This window comes from Xyrauchen texanus, chromosome 50 (genome assembly GCF_025860055.1).
Source record: "Xyrauchen texanus isolate HMW12.3.18 chromosome 50, RBS_HiC_50CHRs, whole genome shotgun sequence".
Lineage (NCBI taxonomy): Eukaryota > Metazoa > Chordata > Actinopteri > Cypriniformes > Catostomidae > Xyrauchen > Xyrauchen texanus.
The window spans coordinates 19,127,953-19,140,509 of NC_068325.1; the positions used below are offsets into that span (position 1 = coordinate 19,127,953).

A 12,557-nucleotide genomic window follows, 5' to 3' on the forward strand; every position below is an offset into this window, starting at 1 on the left:
GAGTAATCGTGCCACCACGAGGACCTACAAAGTAGTGGGAATTGGGCATTCCAAATTGAGGAGAAAAGGGGATAAAAAAATTAAGTTCATATTTCACACAAATTAAAAAAAATATATTAGGAATTAAAATTTTGTATGAAAATGAAGCTTTTTTTTTTACACTCATTAAGATTTTGTGCATTGTGAAATTATTTTCATGACAATTAACCCTTGTGCATCCTTGTGGACATTTTTGGCTTTTTCAGTTTTGTTTTTTTGATAACTTTGTCTGTGTTAATGCTAACTGCATAAAATTTTCCACAGGTGTGAATTTTTATTGGAATTTTAATATTTCACCCTATTTTCTTTAAAAAATATATTTTTTGCACTAGTTACACAAAATACTCCCTCTTAGCATCGTTTTGGACAAAAATGGCCCCATTGAAACCCATTAAAACTGCGATTTTTAATCCCAGTGCCATTTAACTATAAAATTATGCAATCTTGTTTAACATGCTTTCATTATGTTGGCAAGGCTTCAAAATTTACATTTTAAATATTTTTTACCAGATCGTGCCATTTTTTCAGGTTTGGCATATCATCAGCTTTTGTTGTTGTTTTCTGCTGTTTTTGGCTTATGCATATTATAGAGCCAATTAGATACATTATGAATATATAATTGTGTGAGTGTGTTGGTATGGATTTCAGAGTGTGGTTTGTATGTGTCTGAGGCTCTAATAATAAAAATAAAAAATTCTGTTTAGCATTTATTAAATTGAAAATAATTATAATTATTATATTTTTTATAAAAAACAACAGTGGCATTATGTAAACAAACCGGCGTTTAAAGTGTTAAAATTCTGAAAATAAATGAATGTTTGGTAATTATGATTAGAACTGATGCTGGTTAAAATATAAGTCAGTGAAAGTAGAAAAAATATTATTCTATAATATTTTTATGACACTTTTTGACATGGCCATTTTTGTCCATTATGGACCTAAGTGGTAGCTTTTTTTTTAAATCTGATACTGCATAAAAAATATGAAAGCATCAAAATGAATGTTGTTGTTAATCATTGACATATCCGAGGCTCTAATAATCAAAGAAAAAAATTCTGCTTAGCATCTATTAAATTGAAAATAATTACTATTTTTCATTTTTTCCTAAAAAACAACAGTGGCATTATGTAAACAAACCAGCGTTTAAAGGGTTAAAATCCTAAAAATGAATGAATGTTTGGTCATTATGATTAGAGCTGATGCTGGTTAAAAAAATTATGTCAGTGAAAGTGGAAAAAAATATAAATCTATAATATTTTTATGACAGTTTTTGGACATGGCCATTTTTGTCCATAATGAACCTATGTGTAACTTTTTAATTGATGCACAAGGGTTAAGCATCTTCCCTCCATTTCTCACTACCGTAATGCTAAAAAAAAAACTCATTCTCTTCAGCGTAGTTCAAAAAAAGTATATATTTAGTGAAATGGTATTTGTACGGCATTTTTATTTCAGTAAAATAATTATTTTTTTATTTCAATATATTTGTGCATATTTTTAAATAGCATTTTCGATATTATATATCTATATTTACATTTTATAATGTTTTTTTATATGTATTTATATAATAAATATTAAATACATTTTTTTATAAAATTATTTTAATTAATATTTTTACTTAAATATACAGTGTTAGATTTTACACTCTTATTACATTCACTTTAACAGGATTACAGTAATGAGAATCACCATGAGGAAAAAGTGAATCCTGCAGCCGCATTACGGTAATGAGAATTTGGAGTGAAAATGCTCTTAATTGTCATGAATTTAATGTAAACCTCTGGTCCTAAATATAGGCTTAATTGTCTTTTAAATTGGGAGTAAAATATGACCTGTATGTGTTTTCATGAGATCCACAAAGCAAGTGTTTTAGGAAAACTGCTCACCCACGATTAGTTCTTATTTACTCTGGAAATGAGGCATTGGAGCCACATGGTTAAAATATCAGATTAAATATTGTTTGTGTTGTGCGTGTTTGGCTCTCAGCTGCCTCAGAATCCCCTTAGTCGCTTTTACTTATGGTGTTGCCAATTAAGGAAACATTGATTTTAATTTAGTCGCTTGTGGACTGACGTTGAGCTAATTAGCCCTGAAATAGGTTGTGTATGGTGTGCGCTCTGTCTCAGCAACCATAGCAACCCAACCTCGCTACTAGCCCATTAACTATCTCCTGCATGTAGTAAACAGAGGCTTGGGTGACGGCTTGATTTGAAAGTCAAAACTGCCTACAATAACCAAGATGAACAAGAAAGGACAGTGCGTGCAAATGCCAATCTTACAGCAGCTGTCACTTATTTAGCGTTCCGGCCATCTGACGGTTCAACATGTACCTCTTCTGTTCTCCATTCACTTCACACCTCATTCAACCGGATTCTACTCAAGTACCTTGTTTACTTCCATTTCCATTCTGGTTTTGGAGGGAAATGTGACGGAGGGGCTCCAGGAATCAATAATCAGTTAAAAAGTGCATTAATGAACGAAGGAACGAATTTTGCATTGCACCAAAACCGATCTAATCAGTCAGTGACATCTTAATATAACATTTTTAGCTGCCCCTTACTAAATGCATCTGTTTGATGTCTTTCTGGTGGACATCATGACCTTAAACCAGCCTAATTATTCTTGGCTTCCTGTAGCCCAACTAGTCGACACGTCATTCAGACAGCCAAACAACTAGACTATTCAAACCCCCAGTTGGAAACCCCTGTCCTAGACGATTTTGACAATATGTAGTCTTGCATATCCCTAATTGGTGTAGTTGTTTGTAACTAGACTGATTTCATGTCGATGATGTCAGGTTTATCAGTAAGGCCAATGATGGTCTGACAATCTGACTTCAGCCCAAATAAAGGTCCACATTGGCGACTATGAGGTGTGTTATTCTTCAAAGGGCAGTGGGCATGTATGACTCGAGCCACTTTTTGTCATGTGATAGGCGTAATGTCAAAGCAGACCCCATTTCTGTAGCATGATGCATTGATGCTTTATTTGGGCAAGCGTTGGGGGTGAGCGAGTGTGTAACCCGACAGCAAGATCCCATATCCCGAGAGAAACGTGGGCTCTCCTTCCACCAGATAAACAGAACCTGTTCACCGTAGTGCTTGTTTAGTGCAAACATAGCATTTTCTTGTTTCTTTCTTGTGTAATTTCTTCTATAGTAAAATTCCTATCACAGCTTAATATGCACAGGCGACTTCAAGTGAGCCGTACATATGATGAATTTACCAAAATGGTGAACCAAACACTGTGGCTCTGTGTTTGTATCAAAACATTGCCTCCCATAGCCACCTATTGTATAAAAGCAAGCGTTTGTCAGAGAAATGGCGGCAGGGCAACGGTTGCCAAGACAGGATTGGTCAAACACGTTTAAGGCGGGGCTTAGCAAAGGGTCAATTTATTGATTGGATCGTGAAAAGTGGGTGTTCCAAATATTAGCCAATAGTCCGCATGACCTATGTTGACATCAGTGGAAAATGGCGACACAGCGACTTCTGGCGACACGAGCAAATTTGAGACAAGTTCAACTTTATTCAAATGAAGAGCGACTAACGGAAGCGACAGCCAATAGGAGAGAAGACGGGAGAGCTCACGTGATCTCTCTCTCTCTCTCTCTCTCTCTCTCTCTCTCTCTCTCTCTCAGCTCCTGCAGTAACGGAAAGATGGATGAAAGGCTAATTCTTGCTGTTAGCAATTTTCCAGTGCTCTATGATATGGATATGGTATATCCAGCCGCAGCTCTTGCACCAGCCGGTGGTACTCGCCGTGCTGACTCCGAGATTTAATGGTTTTGTGGACCCAGACAGACCGGCGTTTGCGTTTTCTCCGCAGATAAACAGCCGCTATGGCAAACAGCACGCCTTGTTTCTCATTCATGTTTGATATAAAGCATTTTATGTACCGATTCCATTTATATTTAGTCTTTTCCCTCCAAAATGTTGCTTTTAGCGCCAAGAAAAGCGATTTGCTGTCAAGAGCAATGGAATGACATCCGTGAATGTCATTTTATAAACGTTACTAGGCAACCAGTAGTGGGAACGCCCACTAGCGACTTCACCGCCAGCCACTGTCGACCTGCAGTGACAAAGTCGCTGGCAGTGTGTAGGCAGCTTAAAGCCCATCTTTGTTTCTATATCTGGCGCACGCTACTTAAACTGAACTCAGAATCGATTCTGATTCTTTTGAGAATTGATTCAGAATCGTTTGAGAGAGTCGTGATGCATCGCTGAAACGACCCACCCAATAAACATAGTTTATGAAATGGTAATGCTACTCTGGTTACATTTCATTATGTAGTTTTATACAAAACTGGCAATGTTTTTAAAGGAGTATTATTGTTCAGTATATATATATATATATATATATATATATATATATTAAATAGTTTTGTAAAAAAATTTACATTTGGTCAAACATGGTGAGGAAAATTAGCCATTAAAAGGGGGACATATCAAATACTAGAAGTCATTTTGGAATTAATTTGAGGTTTTCTCTGAAATTGTTATGCTGCTAATATAATTTGTCATTTTTACATTTTTATTAAACCTGGAAAATGCTACATTTCCATTAGTGGCTTTCTCACTTGGGGTCTGAGACTTTTGGATCCCACTTTATATCAAAAGATGTGTATTTCTGGCTATATCGTAGCTATACTTCTAAATGTTGTGATGTTCTTATAGCTTAGTCTGATTTCCTGTAGTTTCACATTACAACACCGTTAAAGAGTTATTCATCGCTAAACTCTTTGAGGGAGCAATGCCCTAATAAATGTTCCTTTTTGAAAACGGCAATAAAGCAAACAGAATATAGAAAGAGTGATACAGAAGGGCCGACAGAAAGACCAAGAGTGCAAACACTAGATCTTTGGTTTAGATCAATTATATCTCGTCCTCTACTGGCGACCTGTCCAGGGTGTCCCCCGCCTTTCGCCCAATGTTAGCTGGGATAGGCTCCAGCCCCCCGCGACCCTGTACACAGGATAAGTGTTTGATGATGGATGGATGGATGGATGGATATCTCGTCCTCTAGCACACTGTGATCTGTTATTGTGTTATGTGGTGCAATCAAAGTTCATCAGCTGCTAGTCTTTTGTTGTCATAGCCATTTTTTTCTGCTGCGATGATGTCAGAGCATTGCACATTGTGGACGTTTTACTCTAGATCAATTGAACCCGACTTAACTTTAACCTGATTAACTGAGCAAACAAGATGTCTCTTTGGTCTGGTAGCTAAAGATCCACATTAAGGCCACCTAAACTCAATGTTGCTCCAGTTTAATGCTACGGCTATCAGTAATGGAAGATAAACATTTGGGAAGCATAATATTAGAGCAAAAAATAAGAGAAGCTCATGTTGTCAGTCTTTCATTGTAAAGTTGTAGCCAAATAAAGCAGATGTTGGTTTGCTGGTATGTTGGTGTACTTAAATGCTTCGCTAACGCTTCGTGTTTGCCACAAATGTTTACAAATATTGATATATTCATACTTGGGCTGGGCAATATCCAATATTCGTAATAGATTTTTACATTTTGCTGGCAACACTGCGAACATTGTGAAGTTTGGTATTTTACCAATACGTTAGATGGTGTTATTACTAATTTGGGAATCCCTTTGTGTCGTGACTTCTATGAGAGCATTGAGACTTGACTCTTACTTTGCAGACTTATTTAATGTTGTGATGTTCTCGTAGCTCATACTGTGAATTTCTCGCTCATATTCCTTAAAACGTCCATAAATCTCCCACACACTGGAAACACGTTTGCTCTGGATAGATAACAAGGTTCAGTGAGTTTAAGGAAGCTGATTTTCCTATTGTCATGGTCAAGTTGAAGGATTCTGCATCCCCTGATCTTCATTATGACCTTCAGTAAGAGATAACACGTACATAAATCTCAGTGCAAAAATCGAACCTGTAGGAGAAGACTGCGTATCATTAGTGTACATGTTTGTTTAGTCTTACACATAAGGAGACCGAAAATTAGCTATATACCTCATGGACATGTCTATATGTCTGTTTTACTTAAAGCTAAAATGCTTTGTCTTTATCAGGGTCACATTCTTGCACAAATAGTTCTTGTAGTTTGAATAGCTCCACATGTAAAGCACAGAACAGATGGATTTGGCTAAGATGCCCTGGTGTTGCATTCAATAGCTAAAGACTGCATGCTTGGGTTTGGCGTTTCATGTAAATATCAAAAGTAGAAGATCCTCTTTACTGGTTGTTTGCAGTGGAACGGGTTTTTTGCATGTGGTCAAGCACACTGTTGCTAATGAGTTTGTTTTTAGTCACCTGCTCTGCATGAAAGGTCGAGAAAACAGAAGTGCACACAAATTGTCTTGTAGTCAAATTTGGAAACAAATATACCACACACCCAGATGGTCTTGAGGTCTTTCATTCATATTTTGACTTGCCATGGTTTTGCAGTAGCTTGGATGATAGAGTGGAAGCATTATTATCCTGACTAATCCTTCCCGTCACCCATTAGTTTGGCATACTATGTAGGTCATAGTATTTAAGGTGTTGGTTGTGGAATGTGGGGCATAGTGTGTAGGGTGTATAGATTGGGGTGTAGTATGTAGAGTGTGATACATAGAATGTTGCCGGAAGTGTGTTGGATGTATTATGTAGGGTGTAGTATGTAGAGCATAGTATGGTGGTGTAGGTTGTAGAATGTGGGGCATAGTACGTATGTAGGGTGTATGGAGTGGGGCGTAGTATTTAAGGTGTAGGTTGTACATTGTGGGGCATAGTGTGTAGGGTGTATAGATTGGGGCGTAGTATGTAGAGTGTGGTACATAGAATGTTGCCGGAAGTGTGTTGGATGTATTATTTAGGGTGTAGTATATAGAGCACATGGTGTGTAAGTTGTAGAATGTGCGGCATAGTACATATGTAGGGTGTATGGAGTGGGGAAGTAGTATGTAGATTGTGGGACATAGAATGTAGGCTGTAGTGTGCTGGACGTTTAAAGACCCCCTCCAGTGAAAATCAAGTTTTTAACCTTGTTTACATGTCCATATGGTATTTTTTTATATGCTAGAAGACATACCATGAGTGAAATCAGCAGTCACCACCAGGGCATTTTCACATTGGAACCTCAGTTTACCAAAGTCACAAACCTAAGGAACCAATCCAGTCAATTTGCGGGTTGGGGCTCTCCATATCAATAGCATATCTACGGCAAAGCAAGGGGTATCCGGAGAAGCCAGGTGTTGCTACGTATTGGTATTTTGGAAGACATGTTCTGTTTTTGGATGCAAAGTTGCAAAAGGACAAATGGTGAGCCATCATGTATTACCAAAGGATCTGAAAATCCGAGGTAAATGGGTGCAGTTTATTAGGAAAAATCTAAATGTCCCAGAGAAAACTCTGATTTTAAAATGTTAACCCAAAACAGATTGGTTTTGCCACTAAACTTATATTGAAGCCCAACACAGTTCCATCAATTTATCCTGGGGACACAGCGAGCCCGAGCTGCAGGTGAGCGGTGCAGGGGTGAGTGGAGATGGAGGTGGGGAATAATTTGCATATTCATAGATCCACGCATACAAAAAGAGGCAAAGGTGTAGAGTTATAGCTAAGCCATTTAAAGGCATGAAGGGATTATTTTCATTTTTGATGAACAAAGATGAGTTTTTAGGGGTTAAACCAGTGACTGGAGAGGGAATTTAATGTATTATGTAGGACGTAGTATGTAGGGCATAATGTAGGGGTGTGGGGTATTTTATGTAGGCCATAGTGTGCTGGGCACATAATGAGGGTTATAGTATGTGGGTGTAGGTTGTAGAATGTAGGGCATAGTATGTAGGTTATAGTGTGTGGGTGTAAGTGCACGATGTACGCCGTGCAATCCGATTTTGCATATCATAGTTCACCAAACTTGAACCTCACGCAAAATTTGCGTAGAAAAGTTCTTCGTGATTGGAAGTCTAGCAGGTCGAAATTCCCGATTGCACGGATTCCCATTGAGATGATTGGATGTCATCATGGAATTTCCCTGTGCAAAGGTAAATGTGACCGTGCCTTTATGTAATTACCATTTTAACACTGAGGGACTCAAGTCCTTCGTGTCCTAACCAGGCATGACGAGAAATAACAACGAGCGGTAAAAGATGTCTCTTTGTAAATCTAACTTTTTACCCCAACCATTTGCAATTGCAACTTTGACACTTCATGCAACATCACGCCGAGTACATTTACATTTATGCATTTGGCAGACGCTTTTATCCAAAGCGACTTACAGAGCCCTTATTACAGGGACAATCCCCCCAGAGCAACCTGGAGTTAAGTGCCTTGCTCAAGGGCCCAACAGTGGCATCTTGGTGGTGCTGGGGCTTGAACCCACATCTCTTAATGGTGTACATCTAAAAGTCAGTTTCCAAAGTGGAAGCGTATTTGGCATGGCACGTCCAAGATGCTAACAGGTTAGCAATTCTTGCTGGAACTTGAATCGGTCTGAATTAAATCGGGGTTGCTGAAAATGACATTCAGTGACGCTTTCCAGTACTTTCGGTTGTCTTGACCATTTCAAGATCTGCAGAATTTATAGCCGCAATGGCAGAATGAAAAAAAAATCTGAGTGTGGGTCAAGTGTCGGGTGACGTCTACGGACAGGTGGACATGTCTACGCTTCTTTCCATTGTTAGGTGAAACGGTTTTCCGAGTATCAGCACCTCGGAAGTGCTAGAGGGTAAGTGTGCTTTTCCTAACCCATTCGAGAGTGGGTCATTTAGCTCCCACATCAGAGTAAAGAGGCCCTTAGCATGACAGATAAGGAGCCTGTGAGTATTCTTTTCTCCCACTTTACTGCTCTTTTTCTGTAATCTGCAGCCGACACTTATCTTCACAGTGGAACAGCTGGAGGGTCGTCTGCACAGCTTGAGCAAGCAACGGCTTTTTGTAGCATTTCTCAGAATTTGGAAAAAAATATACTTGGTTTTTCCACATCTAACAGAAAACATTGACTTGATTTGATTCCATCTCTGAAGACGGCAAACTTTGACTGTTGTTTTCAGTTAAAGAACCTTTTATTAAGGCCATAGAGTGAGGCCACGTCCACACTAATCCTAAATGAAAACTTTGTTTTTCGATAATGCAGTCGATTTCCAAAGTATGCATTTATGGAGAGTGGGTTTTGGTTGAGGAAAACACATTCTAGTGTGGATTAGATGCATAAATGTAGTGAAATTGATGCGTTTTCTACTATTTGACGTGACCTGAAACGGCTGACTTTTGCACTGTTTTTGAGGGAATATCTGCAGTTTTATTTTAAACCGTGTAAATATGTTAAAGGTCCCCTGACATGCTGCTTTTTGTAGGCTTTGATATAGGCCTTAGTGGTCCCTAGTACTGTATCTGAAATCTCTTTTACAAAATTCAGCCTTGGTACAGAATTATAGCCACTACAAGCCAACCCATAATGAGCTTTCCTTCAGACGTGCCGTTTCGGTGTCTGTAGTTTTAAATGCTAATGAGGAGGAGAAAGGCGGGGCAAGGTGTAGTGTGGGTGTTTACATTGGATATATTGCAATGGCACTTAGACACGCAGTCGTTCAGATGTTGCGAACGCATCTTTTCACACTCGTTCACACCATAAGACGATATTAAAGTGTTAATATCTACATCTTTAAAGAAATATCAGCAGTAAAACCTTTACCTCTCCTAAAAAAAGAAAGAAAAATTACCTACCTTTCGGAGTTGTTCGCGTCGCTGCCGTAGTGATTTCGTACGTGAAGTGCGAACACCGCAAAACTCGGTTTACACCGACTGAAATTTCTAGACACGAGGGGACCAAATACAGGCTAGGGGAACTAATATTAATGTTAAAAAACCTCAAAGTGAAAATTTCATGTCAGGGGACCTTTAAACAGAACTGAGATTAGCGTGTTTTTATTGGTAGCGGAAAGCATTGTCAAATTAGCCAATGAATTTAACGACAGAGCATGCAAGTGGCTGCGTCTATTGTTTATTAACACTCTTTTGCTTTTAATCATTAATGGCCACATGCTTTTGGTCATTGTTTTCGTATTAACCTTCAGTCTTACGAAAAGTTCTGAATGCAAAATCCGTGTTCCTTGCATAAAGCCCCCTTGATTGAGGAGTCAAAGAGGCGATCTGTAAGCCCAACGCTCTTGGCATCTCAGAGTTGCCCCCTCCCAGCTCAAAGCTCGTCCTGCACATGAGCGAGAAGGCTTTAGTTACCCTGCTGCTTGAACTCTGACACAGATACTTTCTCCATATAATACTTTGAAAGGTACTCTGTGCTTCAGTACCATAAGAACCAATGGAGCGCTGCCTCGCATCCTGTCCTGAGTGTTGGCACATTGTGCATTCTGACGGTTTGTTTGCAGCAGTTGTTTTTAGAAAGAGGGGATGTGAGTGTGTTAACAGTGTTTCGTAGTTCTACTGTTTGTGTAGGTGTTTTGTTGCAGGATAGAGAGTTTATTGCATCTGTGAGATGGTTGGTATATGTGTAAGATGTATGCACAGGAAGTATGAGGCCCTCTGGCAGCTGCCGCTGATTGATTCTTGCAAACAGAGATTCAATAAGATTGCTGTCCTGAATTGCGACTGACTGAACAGCCATAGCTTTCCCAGCCAACACCCGTGCACCGCAACACAGTAGCCGGTCCTTCTTTTCTTAGCTTACGGACATGAGTAAGCCTGCGATTTCGTGCCAAATCCGACAGCTCAAAATAAAAATCATTAATGTAGCCATAATGAATCGGGGTAAGACAAGGACATGGTTTTTGAAATCTAAAGTAGTGCAGCTTTAATTTCTGAATGTTTACTTCAATACTTGTTAACTGTTAAATGCACGAAAACTATAGTTCATAAAAAAGTAATCAACACAAAATAGGTATCGTTTTAAAGTTCAATAGCTGTACTCTACAATGCATTCAGGCATAATGACCAAAACTGAACAAGTGCTTTGAAATTTGCATACAAATCAGAGGTATTCTGTATCGATAATTTATTAATAATTTTTCACAGAACATTTCATAGTAATCAGTAAAAACATCAAACTGCCATGTGTCATAAGTCATTGAAAAGTGCTCAGAGTAGAATACAACCAGCATATTTGATTTACTAACAGACAAAAATATAGCGACTTCATTGGAAATGATGTAGTATGTTATACAGCATCATGTAACGTTAAACCAGTCGTATTAGGATTCAGATCGCTGCAACCAGAAGTGAAAGTCATCCAAATATGGGCAGAGAGGATCTTTCATTCTAATTACATATGGCCACCAGGAGATGGTGCCAAGTACATGACACACTCAATGATGGCTCAAATGACACAGAATGGAACTGAATGAGATCTCTTTACTCATGTCTGCATGCTTTGGAGAGAGATTATATCCTTAGTGATTGTTGTATTTGCATGTGTTAATAGGTCTTATGACCTAATATACAATTGTTATATTTTATTTGTTTCGAGAGGCTTTTGGACACTTGGATAATTTATTTTTGTAATGCTATAACTTCCTTTGTCGTATCAACACAATTTTATTTTTACAGTTGACACAATTGGGCACAAAACAAATCAGTTTTTCAGAGCTACCTTATTCACACCCAGATATATAATGTCAAATCAGAAAAATACGAAAACTTTTTTGTGGTTTTTCAGCAGTTGCTTATGCTTTTTGTCGAGTTATAAGCCTTTAATTGTTTGGTATGCCACTGAAAACGTGTTTTTGAATCTTTAAAAACACCCTCAGAGCTTGAAGGGTTAATATAGGCTTAAATTAAATATGGCGGCTATGTCGATAACAACAAACGCCGTTGACGTATTTGTCATGTTTTAATTATGATTTAAGGGTGAACAACTTGGAAGAAATGGAAGAATACCATGGAAGAAATAAAGCCATACGTTCTATTTTCCGGTGGCTTTTTATTTGAATAAGAAGTGCAAATTGTATTGGATTAGCTGTTTCGGAAGAATAGCTTTACCAGCTGTACTTCCTCTGTGTGTGTTTGTGTGTGGCTGCAGCGGAATACCGACTACGCCAGCCTCCATTCATTAGCTAAAGAGGAAGCCCACAGGGAGATGTAGGCAGCTCTATCTTCCACATTATCAATGGCAGCGTTTCTATGCCCTGCATTTGCATAGCACTACTGACACACTGTTCTGACAAACCGCCCTCTCGTCTAGCACTCGTGAGTTATTTAGTTTAGCTGTTCTCTGTTCTTCATAAAACGTAGAGCCATAGGGGCAGTTTACTGAAGGAAGGTTTAACTAAACCTTCCGTCATGCATGTAAACATGGGGAAGTAAATGGAGTGAAACTATTTGCATGTGGCTATTGACAGTTCAAGCAGAGTAATAGTGATGCTTGCCTTGGCAAACACTACTAACTTTTTTCTATGCACTAAAAAGACGTTTGTAGCCTACACTTCTCCAGACTTTGTGAAAATAGACACTCAAAATAAGTTACAATATTTTTATGGGGGTATGAAATGTACCTGAGAAGTTTGAATCACATCAGATGTAGCCAAGACTATTCTCGAACACAGCGAC

The 12,557-nt window shown here is 38.5% G+C and overlaps 1 protein-coding gene across 1 annotated transcript in view; it reads left to right on the forward strand.

The window, feature by feature from the left end:
* The window catches only part of LOC127640914 (insulin receptor-like), a 93,254-nt gene that overhangs the window by 31,637 nt on the left and 49,060 nt on the right, over positions 1-12,557 (forward strand). The window lies entirely within an intron of this gene.